Here is a 27,805-nt window from a genome sequence, read left to right on the forward strand (position 1 = left end):
TTTTAAAGATTCTCAGGTAACTACTGGTCTCACTTTGCTACTTGATTGTCGTGTGTGTGCCAGGCGTTGCGGCGACATGGGGGATACAAGATGAGGACCTGTGGGCAGTGATTGGCATGAACCAGTCAATGTAATCGAAATGCCCAAACTAATAGCGTGTGACAGCCCTTTCCATAGGATAGCAAGACAGTTGCTTGAAAAGAGGAAAATTTAACCCATCAATAGGATGTTATGTCTACACGATGCTCAAGCACCAGATTGATTTGCTTTTCCAACTAAATTCATATTGTTGTTTTCGTACCATATACAGACAGCCAAGCACATTGTCTCTTTAAGCAGAATCCAGGTATTTCCTGTTTTGGGAAGGCTGTTTCAAGTTCAATTCCTGAATCCCCACCCAGACCTCCTGGAGCAGAATCTCTGGTAAGGTTTTCCTTAGGCAGCATTTCCCACCCTGTCTGCACATTAGAATTGCCTGGGGAACTTTCTTTTTAATTTTATTTATTTATTTGTCAGAGAGAGAGAAAGAGCACAAGCAGGGGTGGCCGAGGTGTGGGGCCGAGAGAGAGCCGGCTCCCCGCTGAGCAGGGAGCCCAAGTGGGACTCGATTCCAGGACCCTGGGATCATGACCTGAGCTGAAGGCAACCGCTTAACCGACTGAGCCACCCAGGCGTCCTTACTTGAGGAACTTATAAACAGCCCAGGCTGCCCACGCAATGACGTTAGGAGCTCCAGGTGGAAGTAGCAGGAAGTGAACCCAAGCCTCCATGTTTAACGCCTGCCGGGTGACTCCATTGTGCAGTCAAGGTTAAGAAGTGGAGTTCAGTAGCGTGGGAGGAGACAGGCGTCAGGATCTTTCAGAAGCTTGCTGTGGGATTCTAAGCTGGGATTGCTCTTAGAACCCACAGAGCATGCCCTCCGGGCAGATGTCTTCCACACGAGGAGCCCGTGAGCCTTCTTCCTGACATCCGGGAGCTGTCGGTGGCAGTCCGGCTCGCGGTGAGTTCTGGCCCGGGAACGAGGGCTACCAGTCCTGTGTCTCTGTTTCTAACGCAACAGTCACAAGGTCCCCGCTGCCCCAGTCCTCAGGCCCTCACATTTTTCTCGGTTGTGTTCTTGGTCTTCTTGTGGTCGCGCTGGGCTTGGCTCCCAACCCTCGCACACCCGGGAGTTTGCCTCCTGCCTCTTCCTGTCCCATCTGCTTTCCTCGGGCCAGTCCCCGTGGGCGTCTGTGGCGTGCAACCCAAGCCGGCCAACTAGAACCGGAGGCAACCACAGCTCTGGCTGTCGTGGGTAACGAAACCCAGAACCCTATTCTTTTCGGGCCCCCTCCCCCCAGATGGATTAAACGCCGCAGGCGAGCTGCTCAGTACCACGACTTAAGGGGGAAATACGCGCTGCCAGCCACACAGCCAAGTCAGCACAACCCAGGCTCGGCATTTTTCTTTGTGGCTTGAATGCCACCCTCCTGGGGCTGGGAAAGGGTATCAGCTCACAGGAAATCCCACATCTGGTTACTCACCAGGTTTGAGAAACTTTTAGTTTTTTACTCTTGGCTGCCAGGTGCGGTCGGGTTGGTTCTGAACCCTGGCTGCCCATGTTAGAGGCGCCCGAGGTGTAGGCAAACTCTCCGTGCTGGGTCCCACTCAGGCCCATGAAATCGGAAGATCTGTGAGTGTAGCCCAGGCTTGTTGGTGGGCAGCCCGGTTGAAGATCGCTGATCCAGGAGAGGGAGAAGATGGGCAGCCAGAAAACTGGTATTTTCCGAGGATCTCCTATGTGCTAAGCAATTTACCTAGTAGTAGCTGATACCTACTGAGTGCTTACTGTGTGTCAGGTGCTGTTTTAAATCTATTGACTGGTGTTCATAACAGTCTCCCGAGGCATTACCTCCATGTCTCAATGCAGAAACTGAGGTGCAGAGCAATCACAGAGCTCATGGGTGATAAAGCTCAGGGTGGTTCCAGAACTCACACTCTTGTCTGCTACATTTGGCTACCTCACAGTGACCCTGGCCATTAGGAATCGAGGCCGTAACTCAGAAATCCCTGAACACAATGCAGATGATTTCTTATTCATGCTATCTACTCAGTGAGGGGGCATGAGGAGAAGGGAGTAGGGGGAGAGGGCAGGGAGCGCTCAGCTCCAGAGAGTCACTCAGGGACCCAGCCTGAAGAGGTTTCACCATCTTCTAAACTGCAACACGTGGGCTTTTCAGCTCAGCCAGAAGTAATACACGTCATTTCCGCTCACTTCATTGGCTACGACTGGTCACATGACCCACCTAGCTGCAAAGTGGTTGGACACCTAGGCGAGCAAATGCAAAACCTGATGGCACTAATTTCTGTGCCACATTCCGTGAAGTGGCTATTGCTCCTGGTTCCAGAAGCAAACTTGGAGAGATGAAGAAATGTGCTCAAGAGAGACAAAACTTGGAGTTGGGCCTCACACTCAGGTGGTCTCCCTAGAATTCTTGTGCTTTTTTTACCCCGTCAGTGACTAGCTGTATACAACCGGAGGGACATCTCTACACCATTTAGCATGTATTTATCCTTGAGGGCATCTAGTAAATGCTGAACACCGCCACCAAATGTAAGGTAACGCTAGAAATTTCTTGGCTGTAAATATAGACAAGTGTGCTATTTTTATGAGGTAAGCTCATTAAATCATCAGGTGAAGTACCTAATGCCATCCCGGGAGCAGAAAGGATCGTGTTGGGTGCTAAAAATAAGGGACTGATTCACTGTGGGTTGCTAATGTATGTAGCTTCAAGAACAGCTGCCAGCCAGTAGCAGGGCTCCCGTCTGTGGAGAGACTGCCTTACACCGTTAGTGGCAGCTTTTTGCAGCCTCTGGATCTCTGCCATCCCCAACTGCTCCAGGTAGAGAGCTGACGAGCTAGAGAAGTGTTCTCTCGCTCGCTCTGGGGTACGCCGTGGCTATGGCTGTTGATTAACCCGCAGCGCGCACAGGGGGAAGCAATCCACTCAACTCAAGACCCCCCAGTTGCAACCTGAAACTTGGCGACTGACGGACTCTCTCACCTCCTCCAATTGCTTGCGGTCTATTGTTGTGATAATTATATCTTAAAATGTTGGACATTCTCCAAATGGCCAGATACACCGAGGGGGGGAAAGGAGCATGTCCTGGGGTGGGAACCCGTCCTGTGTGTGCCTTCACATGGAGCTGCTGTGTCCCCGGGCACCAGCAGGTAGCCCCCTCTGCTGGCACCCGGAGCCCCAGGTGCCCCGTGCCTCTGGGAAGGAGACGAAGGCAGGAAAGCCTGTGGCAGCATGCTGAACCCAAGTGCGGGTGTGTATGTGGAGGCAGGCGGCAGTTCGGCTTCTTAACCGATAAAGGAAAGAGAAAGAAAAAAAGGCTTTGAAGGGAATAAGCATTATTGATGAGAGCTAACGGATAGATCCCTTCCCCCTTTTATAAGGCCCAGCCTGAGATGGGGATTACCTTCCCAGCAAGATCAGGCCCAGACTCTGGCTGGGGCTCCATAGGGCTCTGGGCCCCAAACTGAGCTGGCCGCTGGAAACACCTGGGGAACTTGAAAAGGCATTATCCAAGCCGTGCTCCGGAGCCCCTAAAACCATCTGGGCCCCCAGAAATACTTTACATCAGACGGCCTTGGGTGTTTCTAATGGCCAGGCAGGTTTTAGAGTCCATGCCAGCCCCACAGTGGAACATTTTGGACAGAATCAAAATGTTCCCAAGCACAGGGATAGGCCAGAGCAGGCCTGGGTTGGAGGAGAGGGGCTCAAGACAAATCACCTGTTACATGCAGGGAAATGAACTCAAGAACAGGCATCAAGGCTAGATCCGAAGGGGAAAAGAAGTGGTCGGGGTTCAGAGTAGGAAATGTGCAGCTGGGGCGCGTCTGATCATAGTCTGCCCCAGTCATCCCTTCGTGATGGGACCGAGGTCCTTTGAGCAACAGCTTTTATCGTCTCTTTTTCTTTTTCCACTCTGCACCATTGTAAAAATGTACATTAGTAAAAAGAAGAAAACTGGGATGCCTGGGTGGCTCAGTCAGTTAAGCATCTGTTTTTGGCTCAGGTCATGATCCCAGGGTCCTGGAATCAAGTCTCACATCGGGCTCCCTGCTCAGCAGGGAGCCTGCTTCTCCCTCTGCCTGCTACTCCCCTTGCATGTGCTCTCTCTCTCTCTCGCTCTATCTCAAATAAATTAATAAAATTGTTAAAAAAAAAACAGAAGAAGAAAATTAAAAGCAGCAGCATCCCTACCACCTAGAGTTACACTGCTAACCTTATGTGTACAGAGCCACGTCCTGCTGGATTTCCTGTCTCTGGTTTGGACAGGCTGGTGGCACCATTTTGCCATCCTCCCGCCTTACTGCCAGCAGGTGCCTCGCTCCTTCAGTAATGTGGGTTTGCAGCCCAAGGCCCAGCTGAAAAGCTGAGCTGGGGTCAGCAGGCTGATGGGATTAAAGAAAGTCTGTGCAACACGGATTTACTGTTGGGGAGCTGCACGCGAGCGGCCAGCATGCCGGCCACAGCCACTGGCTGGCACTGGCTCAGAATCACAGGGTCCAGCCTGGCGGAGACCACCTGGTGGCCATTTCATAAACCAGGACACCAAAGTTCAGGAAGGTAACCGTCAAGCCCAGCTATCTACCTTCCCTGGCTATGAGTTCTCCTATCCCTGAAATGTAACTGTGGTTCTGGCAGAGGAATCTGGTGACTCCTAAGGAACATGATTAATGAATGGGCTACCAGAAACAGTGGAGCAAAGTTCGCTGGAGCTTAACTTTGTGGGAATCCTTGATTACCACTGGCTTACGTATTTGCATAACCTAACCGTGGCTTAGTGGGGGAAATCCATCCAAAAGACCCAACAAGGGTCTTGCATTCCTACATTTTGTGTGTGTGACAATACCCCCAGCTACCCCTTCCTCCCTTTCTTACTATCTCCCCCTGCAGTGTGGTTACGTTTGGTGGAGCCAGCCTTTGTAATTTTTGAGTATCTTAATAATGGCCTTTTAAATAGATTTACTTGTAAAACATTTGTAGAGGTTGGAAAACTTTTTCTTAAGGTCAGATACTAAATATTTTAGGTTTTATGAGCAATAGGGTCTCTATTGCAACTTCTCAACTTTGTTGTTGTCACATAAAAGCAGCCATAGACAATGAATGTGTGTGACTGTGTTCCAATAAAACTTTATTTACAAAAATAGGGGGCCAGCCTGCCAAACTCCTGTTCTTGTGTATAATTACAGCCTATCTGAAAAGTCTTAATTATTTGATGAGATGCCAGAAGAGAAATCACTGAATCTTTAGAGCGTGTGTCCAGATCTATTCATCAAAAAAAGTTCGCTTTGTTCTGAAAACTCTGCTTTCCCCATTTTGTAATGACTGCCAGAGCAATGATCTTGCCAAACGTGTGTGTCAGGGACTCCATGTGAATCTATTCCTAGCGTAGAATTATTGAAGCTCAGGCTAGACACAGTTCATGGGTCTGTCCATGACATTAAAGCAGGTGAGGGATGGGATATCCACCACCTGTGCAAAAATTTCAGTTGTTTAAGCAGAAAATGCTGTCAAGGTAGTTAATTTTTTGTTATGATTGATTTCTGTGTCAGTTGTGAAAACAAACCACCCTAAAACTTAATGCCTTAAAACAATAATTATTTATTTAGCCTACGAGTCTAGTCACCTGGGTGGTCCTTGTGGTCAAGGCCAGGTTCACATGATAAAGACCGCGCTTGCTCACGGCACTGGTGGGTTGGCTTGGAGCTGGGCTGGCGCAGCATGGCCTTCCTCACAGTCGGATGGCTGCCAGCTAAGGCAGTGGTGGGCGGGGCAGGGGCTCCTGGATCCCAGGTCTCTCCTCCAGCAGGCTGGCTTAGGATTGTTGACATTGCAGTCCCAGGGGCCAAGATTGTGAATGGAAGCCTGAACGGTCGGTCTCCTGAGACCCAGGCATTCCGTGGGCTTAAGCAGTCACAAGAGCAGTTCATACTCAAGAATCTAGGAATCTAGACTCTGCCTCTTAATGAAAGGAGTGCAGAGCAATAGTGCGGAAGAAATAGTGCGGAAGTTCCCAGATCCAGGGAGATGTGGACAATTTGGCCATTACTGCAATGAATCTAACAGAGTTTCTAAGAAAATAGACAGAATAATTGTCTTGTAAAGATAGGACAGGAGGGGCGCCTGGCTGGCTCAGTTGGTTAAGCGGCTGAGTATTGATTTTGGTGCAGGTCATGATCTCAGGGTTGTGAGATCCAGCCCTGTGTCAGACTTGGCTGGGCATGGGACCTGCTTAAGATTCTCTCTCCCTCTGCCCCTCCACAATCTCCTCTCTCAGAAAAAAGAAAAAAAAAATGTTAGGACGGGAAACTCTATTGATGGTATCATTCACATGGTTGAGATGGAAACAGAACCAGCAGGATTGACATGTATTTTCACAGCGTTTGAAGCCTTTCTTATTGTTGAATGAATCCAGACTAGGTCTTAGATTTAATTCCTGTCCACCTCACAAGCCTTTCCAAATCCCAACATTTTCCTAGTGTGCATAATTGTGCTTTACCTGAAGAAAGCCCTGGGTATGACCGTTCAAGCTGTCAAAAGAGAAATTAGAATGTATTCTTTGATTGACAAGAATTTTTTTAATTTTTAACCAAAGTTTTTTTTATAGAGTTCCTTGAAATACTGAGTGCTCTATTTGCCATATAATTTACTTCCCACAAATTTGGCATGGAGATTTTCTGGGCACTCTTATCACATGAAATGTAACCTATCCGTATTTTTCTCAGGACTCCTTATATATTGAGACGATCCTCTTAGTTTTGTTTTCACCATGCTTGAATATACGAAAAGGCCAGATCTGCAACAATAGTACCTCTGGTTTTTTTTGTTTTTTGTTTTTTCCTTTTTAGGGGTCAGTCCACACCAGGGCTGGGGCAAAAAGCATTGGACAAAGGTTGAGCAGATGTGAGGTATAGTCGCCATTCAGTGAGATGGCTCAGGTGGCAGGCTTGGAGCCAGGAGATCCAGGTTTGGGTCTCACCTACAAAGGTTTTCTTTTTTATAACCCATGGTTTAAGTCCTCTTGCCTTCATTTCATTAGTGTGGGAACCTCCAGGATCTATCCCTGCGTGATTCTACTTATTAACTGTGTGACTTCTCTGGGCCTCAGCTGTCTTCTCTGTAACATGGGGCTGATGGTACTTACCTTAGTAATTTCACGGGAGGGTAAGGATCAATGAAGAAATGAGAAGTGGTTTGCCATCAAGCTCCTGAGGATTGAACTTTCGAGTACCTCACTTGCATGGCTTTCTTCTAGATCAATATGCTTTTATGCCTCATTTTGTATTTATAGTTTTGACTCTATCAGAGTTTCTCAAGAAAAAACAAAGAATAAGGAGTGTTGTAAAGATTAAAGAAAATAATAACAGTATACTTATGTTTGTTAATTTATAAATAAATATAATTAATAAAAGAATAAGGCTGGCTTTTCAGGATGTCAAAACCTGAACATGCCTCTGGAGAAAACATTAAAGAAGTGTTTTATCAGGGCTCTATAGCTTAGAATTGGGGACGTAGTTCTTTCATTTAAAGCTTTCACCTCTAATTAAATGCAAGTACTGCTGAAATGGGTTGTACAGAGTCTTAGCTGCCATTTATACTCCCGAGTGTGTGAGTTATAGTTCCTGAGAGCAGATTTAATAGGGAAAGAAGAGAAAGTAGATAGCATGAGAACCTAAAATGAGTGGGGGAGAACCCAGAAAGAGAAAGTAGGGTGACGTCTAAGGTAAGAGCTGCGCAATGACCAAACAGAAGGGACGCCAGCCACGGTCCCGGGAGAGGGCTCTGCGCACCTTTATTACTGGGTCCTAAGTGAGGTCCAGAGACACTGGGAGAAAGTTTGAAAGTCCTACACCAAATGTTGATAAAGCATTTATCTCTGGGTGGCACGAATATTACTCTTTCTCTGTGTGTATGCATACTTTTATTTTCCCTCAATTATAAAATGGACATGAATCTGCTGTGTCAGAATTTTTTTTAACATTTGAGAAAGAGTCTACATTTCAAAGCAAAGAGTACAGAGAAGAAATCTGATGCTATTGGACTAAAAATGGACTGCATTGCTTAGGGCTTAGACAGTGTTTCAGACGAAGGCCCTTTTTACTGGCTGGTTTTATATTTCCAGACAAGCATACCTATTTCAAAGAAGCATTTTCCTCCGTGAAGCTGATTCAGGCTAAATAAGATTTTTTAAAGCTATATAAAAGCGAATCTAATTTTCTTATGGAAACGCGATTAGGATAGAAACCTTTACTAGGGCTCATTTAATTTAATTCAATTTTATGACCATTACTTATTGAGTGCCTAGGTGGAAGGTTCGCGATGAGTAAGGCTTGAACCCTGCCCTCGAGATGTTCAGAGCCAAGTGAATGAGTCAGGTGCAGAGGCCAGAGCTGTCCTGCCATCTGTGATAAGTACTCTAGCCCTCTTAACTCTTGCCACCTCAATGTTTTGGTCTTGATCCCAGAGACACAGGATTTTGGACAGCACTGCCTATGGAAGGCATCTTCTATCACAGCTGTTCAGCAAGCATCCCCACCAACACAGGTGCAGATTTCAGCCCTGTTCCATACGTTGGATTTTAAAACCTTGGCCCCATTCTCTGGCTCCCCCATGGAGACCTCATCCCCAGATCTGCTGGAATATTCTAGAACACTTTGCAAACTCCCCAGCCTTGCCTATGTCACTCCTGTTAGGTCTCATTTACACAAGCATGGCACCCCCCTCTCCTAACAAAAAGGGAAGTGAAATTCAAAATGCCTGTATGTGATTTGACCTAGTTTCTTCTAATTACCCCAAACATCTGCACTACCCTCCTATACCCATATTTCTTGTAAGGACCATGAAATAGAGGCACAGTATGTGGAGGGAGAAAATGAATTCCACTAATCTGAGAAGGCTTCCTGGAGGAGATGCATTTAATTTAAGCCTAGAAAGGTGGGTGGGATCTCTATAAGGAAAGGGCCAGATTTGGGCAAATGGAAGGTGGGTTTTGGGTGGCAGCTACGGAGTCTGCTCTGGGATAGCTTCACTGCTTGTGGACAAGTGCTGCTCAGGGGAGGGAATTAAAGGTAGAGAAATGATTGGCAGTGATTTTGCAAAGAATTTTGGATACAGGTCTAAGGAGTTTTGCATTTGTTCTTTGTGCAAAAGAGATAAGCCTAAAATATGGTGGAGTGGGGAGCATCCCCAGAGTCATGTGTGCTGAAAGTGAGCACAGAATCCCTCTCTGAAGACCTCTCTACACAGCCTTTATCCTTAGTTTCTCTCCGTAAGCCAGCTTGCCTAGCATGGGCTGATACTCCTATAACAGAACTTCATAATCAGCCCCCAGAGGCCTGCAAAAGTAGATGCTCTCTGAGCAGAGAGTTATTTCCTCCTCTTCTTCTCTACAAAGAAATATTTATTGAGTCTAGGCCAGAACCACAGGAGTGCCCTGGTAAGTCTCAAGGCATCGAAACTTCACGAACAATCATTCCTCGTCCAATTCAAACACCTGAATCCAGGAACCTGCACCAAGTAAAGGGAACATGTTGTGAGAAGTAGGTTCCCTATTATTTTGTGAAAAAGACCAGGTATTCCCTCTTGCCAACCTCTATCATGGGCGAAGGAAGTACATTCAGCACATAAGGAGGCAAACAGATCTCCGGGAAAAAACACAGAGAAATAATCCCTCCAGAGTCATTCTGAAAATTGCCTCTGCTGATCCACGATGGGGAAAACAAAGTGCATTTGATGAATTCAGCTGAATAAAATCCTGGAAAGTTATCTGAGTTAAAAAATTTCAAAGCAGAGCTTAAAAGCATTAGCTGGCTTTTGCGAGTGGGGTAGGAGCACGCGTGCACACGCATGCACAAGCAGAGGCAATTCATGCCTTAATGGTGTCGCTTTTCGTCAGCTAGTGCCCATAACTTCAAGTAGTGCCATTTATTGTTCATTTCCTACAGGGAGAGGGAGGTGGAGGGCCAGCGAGAGGTGTGCCTTTTAAAACCGACTCCAGGAGTAAATGAAATCATACAGTCTTTTTCACTGGGAGGAACGGGATTCTCTCACGTTATTGTTGAAAAAGTTGAAGCGTTGGGTCTCATGGGTAGGACTTCATCTTGAAATTTTATGGCTACATCTAAAACCTACTACAAAGACATCTGAAATACATTTGGGGGCACGCGTCCAGGGAAGCAAGCAGAATTCTTACTATATTAACCTTTATCCGCTAGGAGTTCTTTATTCTTGGAACAGGCCATGAGAGGGAGGAACCTGGAATTACCTGCTCCCTCCCTCCAGTCCCTGAACTTGCCTTTGTAACACCTGGCTGGGGTGTGATACAGATCTGGTGTCCCATGGCACAGGGCTTTGTGGAATCCGGCAATGGTAGAGGCTCTGGGCGCCTGTCCCACGGCGGCCCACTGCCTGCACAGAACCCCTCTCCGTGGTGGCTGCCAGGGCAGAGAAGCAGCCAGAGCTCTGACACACAGGTAAGGCAGAGAGCATCTGCGGAGGTGTGGAAGATGTGTCCGAGAGGGAGAGGACCAGGATAATCCATCGTTACCCTGGATTGTTATAATGATTCTAGAACAATCGTAAAAGTAAGCATTTTCGAAAACTTTACAATATGCTCTTAGCTGACTGGGTTTGAGGACCATCGTCCCACTTGTGCCCTTAGGCAGCAACAGAAATCCAGGAGTATGAAGCTAGGAAGTTGTTTTTAAGGTCTCGCTCGGTGTCCTCTCTTGTTTTAACTGTGGCTAGTGATTTATCTGGATTCAGAGTTCTACCAGGGACTTGTTGAGCCCAGGAAAGCAGCCCTAAAGAGCAAGCCTGAGAGGCTGTTCCAGAGTGTGCCTCATCATTAGGTTGTAACTGAATACTTACTAAGCCCCAGGCCGTCTAAGAGCAGGACATACAAGGAGAAGAGCGCACAGAGCCCACTTTCTAGGTCCTCGCTTTGCAGAGGGGGACCTTTTGCAGCAGCCATTGCTGGCCTCACTGGCTCACGTTGAGGGGGGTCCAGGGTCTATGCTCAGGATCCTCAACATCTATTTGAGTGGATCTCACTCCCTTCAAGGCCTTGCTCGGATGTCCCCTTCTCAAAGACCTACCCGGAGCACCCTGTTTTTAGATTGCCATACCTCTTGATCCCCTCGCGCTACTGTTTTGTTTTTCTTTCCATACATACATCATCATCTTCTTCTTTTTTTTTGAAAGATTTTATTTATTTATTTGTCAGAGAGAGCGCACAAGCAGGGGGAACAGCAGGCAGAGGGAAAAGCAGGCTTCCTGCTGTCAGGACCCTGGGATCATGACCTGAGCCGAAGGCAGACGCTTAACTGACTGAGGCACACAGGCATCCCTACATACATCTTCTAACACATAAAATTTAATTCATGTTATGACTATTATTTATGAACAGTTTCTTCTTACCAAGAAGGTAACCACCCCCCCCCCAAGGAAAATATTTTTGCCTGTTTCATTCACTGTTTTGTTCACTGACGTATCCGAGGTGCCTACTTGTAACCGACTGCTAGCGTAACCATCAGCACAGCCCTGGATGCCCTGGGTCCCCTGGTTGTGCTTGACTGGGATTGGGCTGTGCTCTCATCTGAGCAGGCTTCTGGACTGTGCCTGAGCCAGGCTCTCTGTTCCACAGCTCAGACCACTGCTTGCTTCTCCTTCCTGACAGAACAGTGACGACTACAGGGATCTGAGGTTACATCTTACACAGCTGTGTGCCAACAACTGGGAGCAGAGACGGTTTCTCTCTCATTTCTATCTTATCTCTGATCACAGTGCCTGGGATTTCATAGGAGCTCAATGAATGTTTATGGAAATGAAACTCCATTGGCAATGGCATTTAGTCCCTCCTTTCCCAAACACAGGATGAGCCTGATTGTGCACTGTTTCTGTCACCCAGGAGCTGGCTCTATCGAACTGCCTGTCTCTAGACGCAGCCATGTGCAGTGAAAGGAACGGTTGGATGTGGGGATGGGGACGTGGTTCTTGTGTCTCAGCACCAGTCCTCACCACAGCTTTTCCCTCTTCTATTCCTCCAATTCCTCCCCAGTGAGTTGCTCTAGTCCCTGCAGATAGATGCCCACTGTCCTTGCTGGCCTTCCTGCCATCCCTGAGTCAGCCTGGAGTTCATCAAACCCCTCCTTGCCGACTGGGCCCCAGATCTCCACTATCAGAAATATTATTTACATCTCTCAGCTCCTTTCTGGGTTACCCAAGATAAGCAAGGGGAGGAACTAGAAAACAGGGCACGAGGGCCAAGAGATGTCTGAAAGAACTCGAATGGGTCATCAGATCTTTCTGGGCCAAGAGTCACGTCTTTGACTCGTGCTCGATGGTGAGTTCCATTTCTAAGAGTCAGCAGTCTACACCTGGGTCAGGTGATGGGTTGCAGCAGAATTCCTTCATGGTCTCTTCAGTTCTAGAAGGCTGACTGCAGGTGTTTCCAGCCACTTCTTCCCTCTCGCCAGGGGCTTCTAGGAAGTGTGCAGCAAGCTGGAGATACTGCAGAGTCCCCTGTGGCTGTAAGGTGAGAGCTTGTGTGAGGGGAAGAAGCCCTTCTCACCAAGCTAGATCCATTCTCTATAGTCCAGACAGGCTTTAGAGAGGATTGCTGGTATTAGACAGTCCTCAGTCCATTGTTACAACCAAGAGAGGGAGGCCAAAAGTCTTGAAGGGGATCACCATTCCCTCATGCTGCTACTTCTCCAGGGAGGTATCTTTATAGTCAGAGCCAGATCACATGGGGCTGAGAAGGGAATCTAGTTCCTTTCAATGTGAGTACAATCCTCTGACAACTTGATTTCCTTGCTTCAAGACTTTGACTGCTGTGGTCATCAATGCCCATTGGCCATTTGGAGAGGGGACAGCTGTGGGGACCCAGATCCCTATATTAGCTACTAACAAGTCGTTGATGTCCTTTAAGAGAATGAGGAGAAGAAAGCTTGGGGGTAAGGAAACAGTGTACCTAGTCCAAACTGTCAGTCCTCTGTCTTTTTCTCAAGGTTGCTACCTTGTCAGGACATTTCCCATGCTTCTGCCATACAGCACGTCCCCTACCCCACACCTATCCACTCCTCCCATACCTGCTTTCTCTAACCTCAACAAAATAGGATAGGAAGTGGTCAGAAACTCCAGTTGGGGTCCCAGCAGAAACATGTGAGGTTGTCATCACCTTCAAGTTTTGAGTCATCAGAAGATGAGGGAAGTCCCCTCCCCATCGTTCCATCAGAGCTGCCCAGCTTCTCTATCCCCAAGTATAGGTATTGCAGGGCTGACCCACTGGTAGCCTGAGGCTGGGATTCCTTGGAGAATCCCACCATCAGAAGGAAGCTCTGTGTAGTCACCCTTTCCCTCAGCTAAGGCCCAATCATCCTGATGGGGAGGAGACAATGGGTAGGTTGGTATGGCTAGTTTAATACTTGCCAGGTCCTTGGTTCGATTTAGCATGCCCATTGTGAAAACAAAGGACTGGTTAAAAATGAGAAGAAAGCTATATAGGGAAATAAATCCTGGATATTTCTATTGATGTTTGAATTTCCATCGTATCTGGAACTGGGATATTCAACCCTTTGTCATGCAGGATATTGGCCTGTGATTTGGTCTGGTCCATTTGGGTTGATATTAATTTTTAAAATGTGTGATAGCACTAACAGAGACTCCCACCTACGGACATAATTGTAATTTACAAGTGCCTGCTGTATCTGGGAAATCAATAAAGGCAGCGCTCACCCAGGCTTTGCTGTCGGGTAATATTGTTGCCTATCTATGTATCATGATCGTTTCTAAATATTTGTTGTGGCTCCTGTGAACCGTATAAAGGGCCCACAATGGGTAGAAATCATGATTATAACAATACTTCCCTTTCTTGTTGTTGCCCTGAACTGATTTCAGTTCTTGGCCAAGAGGTGTGTTCAATGTCATCTGCTATTTGCTTCTTACTAGCTCTTTCTAAAAGAATTGATTCTCAGTGAGTGGTGTTTGGTGATATCGTCTCTTTGGAAATGTATGCTCACCAACTTCAGGTACAAAGTATTCCTCCATAGAAAATAAAAATACATAAAGGCTGATTGAAAATTCAGGAACCAACTAACTAGTAATTATAGCATCATTCCGAAATGGCCAGCTGTATACCAGGGAGTTCCCTGGATAGCCTGAGAAGGATTCAGGAGAAGAAGTCCTAGTTCATGTGTTTGCTTCTCTTTTGATGGATGCCCCCATGACACTGTGATCCCTTAGACTGACGTCTGGGAGAAGAAACACTGAGGGATGAATGAAATGCCAGTTAATTCCATCATGGCAATTACTGACATCCTGGGGAGGCTCAATTTATCCCTAGGGGACTCTTTACAGGGGAGCACATCTGGTGAGAAGTGTAGATTTTTGTCCTAATTAGCCAAAAAGGCAATTACAAGTCCTGGAGTTGGCAGTGGAGGATGTCACTCTGCGACCCAGCAGAACTGGGCAGATTCCCATCCCTCCTCTGTGTGCTGTGCTCGGTGAGCTTGGGAGCGTTCACAAAGACTGGGTTCATGTTCTGTAACTGGAGCATGAGCTACACACGGCAAATTACAAACAGGTGAAGATCTGAGTTCAGACCCTGGTTTCTCTAGTTATCAATTTGTGGCTCTCTCAGCTCATACAATGGTGATTACCATAGCCACTTGCTGAGAACATTCGGAAAACTTTGAGGCAACATCCAAATGTAAGCCACATTGTCACCATTACAGTACACGCCCTTATGCTCACTTTCTTTCCTTTACTTTATCTTATTGTAAATAGTGAGCAGTGTCTTTAAAAAGAGCTAATAATTCCTTGAGTTATATCTTCACGCTTCCCCTTCACATTGCCCGTTAGAGATCTTCTGACAAGCCCTGGGAAATCACCCATCCCGGCCCCCTCTTTCAGAGATAAAGAGCCAAGGTGGCAACTGGTCTTCCTGAGAGGAGTTGAGGAATTTTTCAGTTGTAAGAATCTAGGGGTGGTTTTGTTTTGTTTTGTTTTGTTTACCTGCCTAATAACCCCCTCAAGGTGAAACCCTGCTGGGGTAATTAAGGTAAAAATCAGCAGTAACATCCTTCATTGATTTTCCAGAACAATATGGAATTTTGTGTACTTTTAAAAACATCTTAACCAAGGTTTGCATTCATTAATTAATAATGTAAATTGAAATAGTATGCTCCTTTATTATTGTTTAGTCTGGGGAACTAACCATTCCATTCCAGCCTGAGTGTTGGCACCCTTATGAAATCAAAGCTTCTTCGATTCATCGTATTGGATTGGATAAGTGATAAGGAGTTTCACTGGTCTCTGCCCTAAAATGCATAGGTGTTACAGTAGGAGGTAGCTGATGTGAGTCAGAGACCTTGACGTGTGAGTCTTGGATAACCAGAAGGAAGCACGGGTTGGGTATTGTAGGAAGATCACCTGCATCTTGGTGATCACAGATATTTAGGTGATAAAGATTATATCAAGGACTTGCAGTTCAAGTCGTAGTAAACCTAGAATACAGAGTCATAGATTTAGAGTTGGAAGGCACTTCAGAGATCATTTAAACTCCTGCTACTCAGGAGGGTGGTCCAGACGGCCAGCGGCATCAGCATCACCTGGGAGCTGGTTAGAAGTGTAGAACCTTGGCCCCCACCCCAGCCCATTGAATCAGAGTCTGCATGTTACAAAATTCCCAGGACCAAAAGGCACATTAAATCTTTAGATGCACCAGTCTAACCCATCCCTCTTGTATTATAGATAAACGAATTCACAGCAAGTCTAAATGACCAATCCGAGAGCCTACAGCAGGTCACTGGCAGACAGGAGCCATCCCATCTCATAATGTGGTTTTTAGATCTGTGAATTTGAGCAGCAGTGAGTCATGGGCCTGGTCTCAAAATCAAAGGTTGGTTTTCCCAGTGAAGTGTGCAATAGGAACACCAAGCAATATTGATTCAAGAAGTCCGTTCTTATGCTTAAACTAAAATTTCTGCACCATCTGTAAAAGCGTGCTAGTCTCTAAAGTACCGCACTTCTCCTGGGGGCAGGTTATTCTGATTGCACATTGGGTATTTAGATGCCTTGGGAATTGGTTAACATGACCGCAGAGAGGAACATGGCTTTGCGTCCACGGCCTGTGGTAATGCAGTACCATGTCGTTAACTTCAAGGCCTTTGCTCTTGCTGCTTCTTCCACTTGTGTTGCCCCACCTCCAAATCTCCCACTAGCAGACTCCGTCTTCTCATCCAAGTTTCATCCTTGGAGAAGTTTTTCTTCTTCACTCTAGGTCAACCTCCCTCCTCATCCCGTTCTCTTTAGTCACTCTCTATCCCACGGTCTTGTTTTATTTTACCCATGGCAACTATTAATTTAAATTATTTAGTTTAATAATTTATTGTCTGACTTCCCTCGCACAACCTGTATGTTTGATGAGCAGGGACCCGGCCCCGCATATGCACCAGGGCATCTCTGTTCAGCTACAACAGTGCTTCACATATGGTGGGGGCTCAATGATTGTTTGCTAACTGAATGAATAAGTAATTTAGAACAAGGTTTGCCATGTTTATAGCAAGGATAATCATCAGTAAGAGCTAACATTTACTGACTTTAGCCATGTGTTGGGCAGTGTGCTGTGGGCTTCATACACAAATGGTCTCATTTCATTTAATATTATTAAAGTTTCAAAAAGTGGGCACTAGCATTGACTGCTTGGAGGTTGTGGCATTAAATGAGACTTCTTAAAACTGGGGAAACTGACTGAAACCCAACTTGACTTCAGGACATTTCCCTAAAGGAAAGCCCCGAGGGCCTTCTGCATAAAGTGGTTGACACTGGAGGAGGATCTCAAGGATCCAGACTAAACTTGGACCAGGGAAATCATTATACCCAAAATTGTATCTCAATACCCTTGTCAGTTTTCCTTTGAGTACATGAATAGGGACAACCAGACATAGAGAAATGGATGGGAAAGAAGTGTCGTGATAAGCCTTCTAAGTGATGATGGAAAAATGAACTCTTGGCTTTTCCCCCTTGCATGACCTACAAAACCACTGGTAAGAATAAGTTGTGCATGGAGGAGCATGATACCAACCAGAGGACAATCCTTGATCTTCTCAGTTTTCACCAAGGAAACAAAATGAAGAGGCCAATTTTGGCCTCAACCATCAGTACATTTCATGCACCTACAAGAAGATAAAGGGCAATCAACTTGCCCTCATGATGGCAACTCAGCAATCCTGCCCAATTTTTTTTCCCCCAATTTAAAATGTCCCAGAGCGCTCAGTCCCCATCCCACTTCCCATCTTGGCTTCCACCAGCTCCACACATCCATACCAACAGCAGCAACTGGCTGACTCAGTAGGACTGGGCCCACCAACTGATCGGGAAGTCAGCCGGAAAGGCACATCTATAATGAGAAGCAGGAGGATGGAGGGAGGATGGAGGGAAAAACAACTTGAGTAAATGCATTTCGTTCCAGAGAAGAGCTTTTTAAAAAACTGCTTAACATTTAAAGTTCTATTATTATTTTTGGCAGCATGTTGAGTCCATGTCTCTTTTTGGCTACTTTTCTAGTACTTTATGTATCTGGAAGCAAAATTTGCAACTGATTTCAGTAACACTGGGAAAGAAATTTTTTTTCAGTGTAATTATAGGAGGTATTTAAATGTTATCTAAATGTTATTTTGTGTACTCACCAAACAAGAGGCACAACTTAAAATCACCACATAAAATTACCTATAATATAATTTGTTTATATATCATTGACATAGAAAATGCCTTAAGTACTAGTCATTACAGAATTAATTGTATAACTAAAAAAATATCCAATAACATATAACCCATAAATTCCAAATCCATTACCCAATGAAAAAAACAGATGGGTTTATAAAGCCGTGGGTTGTACCTTCCTTCACATGGTCAGTGGGGGGGCTTTATTTTATTTTTATAAACTTTTTATTAGGGAAAATTTCAGATATACATGAAAACAGAGGGACTATGCACCCACCATCCAGCTTCAACAATTACCCATTTATTGACCCTGTGCATCGATGGTGGGGGTGGGGAGGATGATGGTACGTCCTTACAATAGTTGGAAAGGCAAAAGGATTGTCTATCATGGCAGGAATGTGTCTATAACTGGTTGTCCATAGTAACTGTTGGAAGCTGTAGGTAAAATAGGTGGTTCACAAGCTTCGTCCTGACTTCTGCTTTAAGGTACCAGGCAAAAAAAAATGTCAAGTTTGTAAGCATTAATTATCTACCATGAGCCCATCATTGTCCTAGATAGTGTGTTGGATTTAAGTAGCTATTAAGATATTGGAATGGTAGATCGTTTCCATTTGCCTTTCCACATGTGGTTTCCCCATTACCCCACCCGGCTCTGCATCTCAGTATAGAGGTTGATCTGTACTATACCAAAAGTCCCCCCGTCTTCTGGCTTCTGGTGGTCGGTGGGTTTAAGCTCATTTTACAAATGATAAAGTGAAGATATGGAGAAACCCTGACTTTTCAAAGATCATAGTTTACTTGTGGCTGAAAGGGGGCTATATGCCAGGACCCTCATCTTTAGGCTGCTGATTGTCATGACAATGAAGAAGTAGCTCTATAATGGTCCTTAGATACGTTCAGGTGGTGGAATGTAGGTGGCATACTGACTTAAGCCAAGCACCACAAAGGAAAAAACTAAGCCACTGAATGCTAGTATCTTACATACACAACTTGTAGTTGGTAAGAACAGTTTTTAAGAAAAAGTTTGTGAAGAAAAACTCACAGTTGGACATGCACTATTCACTAACTTTATTTTCTGCAAGTTGGGAAAAGCCCGCGGTTAATTGAATTTTAGAATTAGAGAAGTTCAGACATGCAGATTAAAATGTTTCTGCTTTTGCTTCTATAATCTCTCCTTTGCCAGCCAACAGTTCTGTGAGTCAGTTGCACTTAAAAGGAAACTCTAACCCTTTTGGAAAGTAAACCCTGTCAAACCCTGTCATCGCTATTAATATCTATAAGGAGCCAATGGCATCTCTTTGCACAGTCAATTCTAACTTTCATTATCTCCCCTTTTGAAATATAGACTCCTAAAACACCCAGCTGAGCTCTATCTTTTAACTTCATTCAATCAACAAAAATTTATTGAGCGTAAATTGTGCACAAACTCTTCTGATCTCTCAGGACAGGTTACTGACCAAACAGATAAGAATCCCTGCCCTCCAGAAGCTTACATTCTAGCAACTTTGAAAGTAACTTACTCTTCAGATACTAATGGCATTTAAAATGTTGCTTTCTAAAGAAAGTAGAATCCATTACATTATTCTGATGTAGAGCTTGTTTCTAACCATAGCCTTTGTATTACCATATCTGCAGTCAAATAATCTGAGTAAGGAACATCAAAAGGAAATATTCTTATCAATTCAATATGGGTTCTGAATTCTCCTGCCATTTGGGCCCTACCTCAGCTGGGAGTCTGATAGAAGTTACCAGCTAATACCCCTTAAGAGTTAAGGTTAAATCAGAGTCAAGACGTATTTCCTTTAGGGGCGCCTGGGTGGCACAGCAGTTAAGTGTCTGCCTTCGGCTCAGGGCGTGATCCCGGCGTTATGGGATCGAGCCCCACATCAGGCTCCTCCGCTATGAGCCTGCTTCTTCCTCTCCCACTCTCCCTGCTTGTGTTCTCTCTCTCTCTCGCTGGCTGTCTCTATCTCTGTCAAATAAATAAAAATAAAAAAATCTTAAAAAAAAAAAGTATTTCCTTTGAAGCAGTCAATGCTAAAGAAACTTTTCCTCCAAACCGTACTCCAAGCATTATCCTAACCATCTTCTGACCATGAACTTCAGACGTAGATTTTATTTTTCTGCACAGAGTTCCATAATGACAGGAAAACCTAGGGCTCAGGGTGTAAACAAGGCAGAATGTGGAGGGATAAAGAAAGACAACAGGACAGCCTAGTGGCTTATATCCTGAGCAGTGTCAATGGGCACAAACAGAAATGTTTTATTCTCTCTCATATGGCTTCCCAATCGAGCCCAATCTTATGGAATATAATACAGTCTTGAAAATTTTAGAGACTCTTTGCAGCTCAAAATCTAAAAGTGTCAGATAATGGGGAAGTAGTGTGGCTTATTATTTCCTTTAGAAAACCTGTTAATGTATAGATATCATGAATTCAGTAAATACATTTTTAAAAGCAGATGTGAAAAATGTTGAGCTTATATATTCATATCTTTAACTTCATGAAAGTTCTGACTCATACGTTAGGACTTTAAAGTTGTTATTTTGAGATAATTATAGTTCTGTGTATTTTTTAATTATAAAATTTAGCATATTCTATGTGTAGTTTGTTCATAAATGCTACTTGGTATTTCCCTTGTGCCCATCATTTACGTTTTAAAAAATTTGTTGTTCATTAGGCCCAGATGACAGGAGAAGTTATAATTTTTTTTTGGTTTTCTTAACAAAAGAAGTGACAGTTGACATTTTGTGTCTTCTGAATGTGGGTGGGAAGATGACAAATAGTGGAACGAAGATCGTTAGGCACTGTCACAGAAGTTTAAGCTGTGTTGGGGATAGAGGCAGAAAAAAGGAAGCCTTCTTAGCAGAGAAACAGCTGAGCAGAAGCACTGATAACTGACTGCTGAAGTGTTTAAAAAGTGCTTGGATGCTACATGGGATTGAACCAGCCTCTTCAATCTCAAGGTTAAAAAGGAGAAGAAAAAAGATACCTAGTTAGGATTAATAAGATAGTCATCTCCTGTGTGAAAATCTTCATTGTTGTAACTATTTATCCTAAAAAATACTTTTAAAATAATTTTATTTTTTACATTTTCCTCATTGATGCATTCTAGACTTTTCCTTTCATGGAATTTCTTCCTTTAATTCTGATGGGCACTTCAGTTTAATGTGTATAATCTCCTTGGCTATAAACTAGAAGTAGAGCTCTTCCCAGATTAAACCTCAGAGAGGTTTTTTTTGACCTTTGTTAATTGCAGTTGGGAAAGATTATTTATCGATCTGCAATGCTGAGGTGTGTATAGATAGAATCAGATCCATAAAGAAATAGAAAGGCAGAGACTTGGCCTGAGTTATTTTATTCTGAAAAGCCTGATGTGTGTGTGTGTGTGGGTGTGTGTGTGTGCGCATGTGTGTACACTTTTTAGTGGGGGAACATTGTTCAGATAAAAAAAAATCAACCATGAGCTGAGCTACAGATCCTCCATTCCATTTACAAGTTTAGGAAATTGAGTTGAAGGAGGTATTGATTGGGTACACAAGCAGTGAGTTATGGTCAATCAAGAACCCTTCTTTAATTACCAGAATTGCCGTTGGCGTGGTCAGGACCCCATTGGGACAAGTTAGGAGATGGTCGTGTTTGTGCTGCATCCCTTGCCACCATCCTCCATAGAGACTCCCCTCTCTCGGCCAGTGAAACAGATCACTTCTTCACGTCCTGCAGTAGATCCGTCCCTATTTTAATTCACCATTGCTGCTTCTCAAGATACTGCCCTAAATGCAAAGTAGGGATGTCCTAAAATTGGGAGGTGGGCAAATAGTAGTAATTTGAATGGTCCATTAGGTATTCCACAAAAGCTTTCTGGAACTCTATTAGGAGCCTGATAACATTAACATCATTATAATTCAAACATTACTATAAATGTACATGCAAATTCCTAGTTTTAGTCTCCCTTTTCTTGCCTACTCTCAAATTGGAAAAGTATCAAATGTCAAAAGACATAGTTCTTTTTTTTTTTTTTGACAATGTCAAAAGCAACATAAAAGTATGAATGCACATGATACCTGAGATTAAAAGCTTTGGCAAAGAAACTATTTACAATATTTTGTGGGAATAATGATAGGTTCAAGTTGAATACTCCTCCCTTGAGTCTAATGGAAAACATTGAATAGCATTTACCTGGCAAATTGCAGAGATTCTCTGCTCCTCAATCCCCTACCTGCTGGGAGGCTGGGGAGCCTGAGGGTTGGGAAGGCTTGTGAGCCAGACATACTCTCCTGACAGTACATGATGGGGGAATGCAAGCACGAACTAAGGTCCTGGTAGGTTTTTCTAACAGTTGGGGTGTAGTGGAGCTGATCAAGCAGCTGTCAGGGGACTAACATGTTCTAGCTCTTTCTCGCCTCTTCAGGGATAGGTCTACCTGAATTTCTGTCTTCTGAGAAAACCCAAACCTTGGTTGCCTTCATTCAGAACCCAATACAGACAATGTATATTTGGAAATAAGTGGCCATAAATTAGCTTATATGGATATGGGGGGGGGAGTGATTAGTAGAGAATATGCTGAATGCTTATCAGAAATACTACCTTAAAACTACATTTGACACCAAGGTTTTTAAAGAATTCAGGGATCCTACTGATTAATACCAATCCTATTGTGTTGTATGTGTGGCAAGCTTCTTGTAAAAATTGTATCTTCTCTGGGGAGCTACTATGTCTCAACTTTTATGAAGAACTCATACACCGTGGTTCCCTACGTTTGAGAAAAGAACCTATTGTCCTTTTCCCCCAAAAGCTTTGAGACGTAATTAGAAACATTACTAGATGTATGTAAGAGCCATAGATGAATCTTAAATACATGGTGTTGAATGAAAATGGTTTTCAGTGAAAAAGAATGAAGTGAAACAAGATTTACAGAATGCTATCATTCACATGCATTAAAAACACAAACACGCAAACAATGACATTACGCATTTTATAAGGGTACACGCATATCAAACACTTCAGAGTGACATACCTCGGGAAGAAAGAATGGGGGGTTGAAGAGGAAGGGGTTAAATGAAATAAAAGAAAAAAAGCAAGGACCTGGCATAGACCAAGGATGTTCCATAGACTAAAGAATTCATTGACCTCTGTAAACCTGAGGGTCAAAGATAACAAGAAAAAACCTCATGATTCCTGTAGCAGGAATGAGGAGATATGTGAAAAGGGAGGTCTCCGGGCACAGGGAGGGGGAAGGGGACCTTAGGTCATGCTTCCTCCTCCATCTTGCCCTATACCAAGCATGCCAGTGAGGTCTGGAAAAGGGGCCATACCGCAGGGCAGGAGTCAGCAAACTTCTTCTATAGAGACCCGAACGGAAAATCCTGTAGGCTGTGCAGGCCACGCGGTCTCTGCTGCAAGTACTCAACTTCCTTGTTGTCGTGTGAAAACAGCCCTAGATGATCCGTAATGAATGAGCACGGCTGAGTTCTGGTAAAACCTGATTAAAAAACAAAGAGGCGGGCTGGATGTGGTCCATGGGCTGTGGTTTGCTGACCCTTGGTTTAGGGAGCTGGACCTCCTCACTTGGTATCACCTCCCCTCTGACAGAGGGCCCAGAGTAGAGCCTCCAAGATAATTCTGTCATTTGAAAATATGACCTGTGAGGACAAATGCAAAGGCACCAGGCTTATTTAAATTCAGAGAAGAAGAGCCTGAGGTCTACTGGGGCATCCATGATAATAGAATCTCAGCCTCTCTGAGCTTCGCTGTTGGGATAAATAACCCCTGGGCACGGTTCACATCGTTTTTCATTTGATCAAGTCAAGACCATGTTTCATAAGCAAATGCAAATGCTCGAGAGCTTTGAGTTTGCAGCAAGTGGCATGAATTTACGGTCTATGTCTCCCGGTAGAACTGTAAAAAGGGCTTTCCTCCACCTTTCTCAGACATCCTGGCTTAAGTCCTAGGGCTACCCCCTCCATGAGCCCCCATGCTGGGCAAGAGGCACGCTAGGCGATAGCGAAGCCCGTGCCTGCGTCTCATGTTAAGGCAACGTAGGACACAAGTTATAAAGCCCTCAAAATGATCACTTCCAGATGAATAGGCCAATTAAGCACTGTTGATTCAGGCACGATAATCTTCCGTGCTATTTCAGGAAAAGGCAAACAAAATCAGGCTGGCCTGCTCTTCACCTCCACCCTGGCCCACTTGCTTCTAGCTGCCAATTATTGTCTCCTGAGGCCCCTACACTGTCTTGTCCAGCAAGCATCTGAAGTTCTCTTTCATGACTGTGTCCCCAGCTGTGTCCCAGGCACTGGAAGGACAGCCCGTACACCGATGCGCTGACATCTTAATTCAGCCCGGTGACAGTGCGCTTGACCACGACAATCCATTTGTTCCAAGTTAGATTTCCCCAGGCGCCCCTCCCCTACATTTTACTCAAGTCTTTACTCTCTTGCTACAGCTCCTATGCTTTACTCTCCCAAGGAGAGGCTGGAAGGCAGCAAAGGCCCCCTTTAAGCCTGTATAAATTAGTGTCAGTCATAAAATTCACCCGCAGATTTGCCCAAGAGTCCATGGGTCAGGAGAGAGGTGAGGAGCTTCATCAGCTAAGAATGCTGGTCTGCTGGGGGCCCGTCAGGATTTCACTCCAGGGCCGTACATCCTGCCTGTGACAGGGAGGGAGCTCTCCAAGCTGACTTAGGAGGGGGGAATTAATAGTCAAAGTCTCCATGGGCCTGTTATTCCCGTGCCTGGTATAAATCCAGAATATTGAAATATTGAAGTTGTTTGTGAAGGCAAAACATCATGTTAATTTTTCTCTGAGTCCTGGGAAAATGCCCTCCACGCGGTTAGCGCAGCTGATTGGAAAGTGTACTGTTGGATGAGTGTGGAAACGCTCATCTCATCGCATACTTCCCTATAAATAAGTCTTACCTCAATCATTCAAAACGAGGCAAAAAATGTTCATCTTCGCTCACCCCCTCAGAGCCCTGGGTGCCCAAGAACAACTATTTCTGCATTTCCAGTGTCGTGCTGGGATAGAGGGAGAACGAACACAGTCACTGAGCGTCCTGTCTTCCTGGCACCCTCTGCCCAAATCACCCATTGTTGGCCATTGCTTCAACTCTGCTATTCCTTTTTTTTTTTTTTTTTTTTTTTTTACTGTTTTTCCTGCATCTGGACCCACTAAACCCACAATCTATGTAACCTCTTCACCTTCACAAATCTGCACTTCCCTGGAGGAGGAAAAACTAGTGTGTCTTCTCCTTTCTAGGCACAAAGGTGACAGTGAACTCAACAGAGAAACAATGCCTTCCATTTCTGGTGAACATGAACACTCTGGACATTTTGTTTAAAGGGGTGATAGACCTTTAGTTTATAACTGGCTAACATGATTGAGCGGTTGCATATGTCATATGCCTGTATCCTTTGTGTATATTTATGCTCATAACAGCCCCATGTGAGAGACATTAATTGAATACGTTTCTTAGTCGGGAAACTGAGGTTTGATTAAGTGACTTGCTCTTGGGTAGAGTTTAAAATCAGGGAGTCTGGCCCCTGTTTCAGCCTCTACACCACAGTAGAGAAAGGAATAGAGGAAGTACCTTCCTGGGCCTGGCCGCTTTTCGGTGATGCAACTTCTCAGGGGAGACCAGTCTCCATCATCTCATGCAGGATTTATCCAGTGCAAACCGGAAATGCCTTGTGGGTTCATTTGGCACCTTGTACCTTATCACCCTCCTCCCCTTATCACACAATCAATCCCTGTCTATTCAAGGAATGTAAACTCGGGTTATTATTAGCTGAGGAATAATTATGAATTTATATATAATTCATGTATGTAAATTGTAGAAGTGTTATACCTTTTTCCTGTCTTTAATCTTGTCTAAAGTGTTATCATGAAGGGGCATTTGATGTCTATAACCTAATCTCTTAGAGTTTTGTTTGTTGACTATGGGTATGGCATAAATCCTTAGTACAATCACAATTGATTTTTTTCTTTTTTTAAAGAAAAATGTTTGTGCCTGATCTACTAGAAAGATGTCACTGATCCTTTGGCAAATGTAGCATTTTTCTAGACTATTTTCCTGGTGCCTTTTTTGAACAATGACACCCGTTCAAAAAATGGCCAGGCTGAGGGAACTGCTTTTGGAACAGTGCAAAAATAATCATCCGACGTATGCCCCAGACATTAGCGTTTTACTCTATGGAGGTAGTTATCTGAAGACAAACTTACACACTGACAAAACCCTGCAACCACAGTGGCAATAAGAGCTGACCTCTATCTCGAGCTTTCTAAGGGTCAGGTGCTGTGCTAAGCGCACTACGCACAGTAAGTGGTTGCTGTCCACTCGAGCACGCTGTTACAGCAGTGCAGCCGATGAAGAAGCTGATGTATAGAGACGCAGATCACACACTCGTAAAACAGCAGCACCAAGATTCAAACACGAATCCCGTGGACTTGCTTGGTCCTCTGAATCACCATGATACTCAGCCAAGTGGCGGCCGCAGCTGCTACAGGGGCCTGGCAGGCAGGCAACGGAGAGGAATGCGGTCAGCCGGAGCAAAACCACAGGGAGTGACAGGGCTGCGGACAGAGGGAGAGAGCGCAAGCTGGGGAAAGAGAGGCCGCTCTCGGGCACGTGTGCAGGCCAGGGTGCCCAGGTCTTTTGATTTGTCCAGAGCAGCCAAAAAGCTGGGGTTCAATAGAAATCTCCCATTTTTAAAAAGTTGGCCCTTAATTTTATAAAGGTGCTCTGCCTGCCAGCAGCAGACACCTGCCGCTCAAGCTGAGGTCGCGGGCTGCCATCCTCCCCCTCGGCCACAAGGCCTCCCGCCACACAGAATGTCACGTGAACGTGCTTGTGCTCCAGTCTTGACCTTCTGTGTGGACGTGCACCTGGATTCTGGCTCTAGTTTTCTGCTCAACTCTCTGAGCTCCTGCTGCAGAAGAATGGAGAAAGAGTAGGTGAGCCCGCCCATTTCAGGGCTCCGTACTGCAATTTCTTCGGCTCAGTTTCAGCTGTGCCCTTAGGCGTTCCTGTGTCCTCTTGGCCTGAGCTCTCATGAGGCTGTGCCCTGCACTGCACTGGGTGCCCACTCTCTCTGCTCGCTCTCTCTCACCTAGAACGTTTCTCCCATCTTTCTGTTGCTCGTCCTCTTGGGGCTGGCACACAGGCTGACTGATTCCCCCACCCCTTCTCACCTTCCGCCAGGCCTGAGCTCAGTGATTAAAGGTTTACCTTTCAAATATTTACTGAAGTAAATATAAAAATTGCAGCAGGTGAAGCTTGTCTTTGTATTCTTAGCTAGGAGGTAGGTTCTGTTGCTTTAATAAAGAAAAAAAATATATAGTGAGTTTGCCTCCTTAAGCCTGTTTTCTCATTTGCTAAATGGCAATCATTACCTACCCCCACAGGAATCAAGAAAGAGGTGTAGATGGCTTAACAGAGCCCCTGCTGCAAAGAGGCACTCAATAGAGGTCCGTTCTCGTTGTTTTCCGAAGTTTCACAGATTGCTCGTGGGATTTAATATAATAAAGCCAGGATTTATTAAACATCAGGGGGACCATTGCAAATGGTCTACACCTCATGGGTGGAGATCTAGACGAACTTGTAAAAGGTCTCTTCCAACTTAAGACAGAACTTCGAGTCCCACATATACTTCTGTCAACTGTAATTGTTTGCTTGAACGTAGTTAATGCTGTTTTCCTTCTTAACAGAAATATACACAGATCTCAATGAAAAATGTGTCAGTTACTCTCTGTTCCGGGCTGAAGTTTTCCCCCCTAAAATTCCTGACATCAAGCCTAGCCTCCAAGACTTCAGAATGTGATTGTGTCTGGAGATAGGGCCTTTGAAAAAATAATTAAGGTTAAGTGAGATCACATGGGTGGGCCCTGATCCAATCTGCCTGTAAGAAGAGGAAATTTGGACATGCAAAGGGACACCGGGGATGCACTTACACAGGGAAAGGATCGTCTGAAGACACAGGGAGAAAATGGCCATCTACAAGCCAAGGAGAGAGGCCTCAGGAGGA

At 44.9% G+C, this 27,805-nt stretch overlaps 1 long non-coding RNA gene across 1 annotated transcript; it reads left to right on the forward strand.

Moving 5' to 3' along the window:
• Positions 1-327: 327 nt before the first annotated feature.
• On the forward strand, positions 328-27,805 carry LOC103658866. Its single transcript, XR_567311.1, has 3 exons — positions 328-423; positions 901-1,000; positions 27,489-27,805. It is a non-coding gene; the product is annotated as an uncharacterized LOC103658866 (long non-coding RNA).

This window comes from Ursus maritimus, unplaced genomic scaffold (assembly GCF_017311325.1).
Source record: "Ursus maritimus isolate PB19 unplaced genomic scaffold, ASM1731132v1 scaffold_3, whole genome shotgun sequence".
Classification (NCBI taxonomy): Eukaryota; Metazoa; Chordata; class Mammalia; order Carnivora; family Ursidae; genus Ursus; species Ursus maritimus.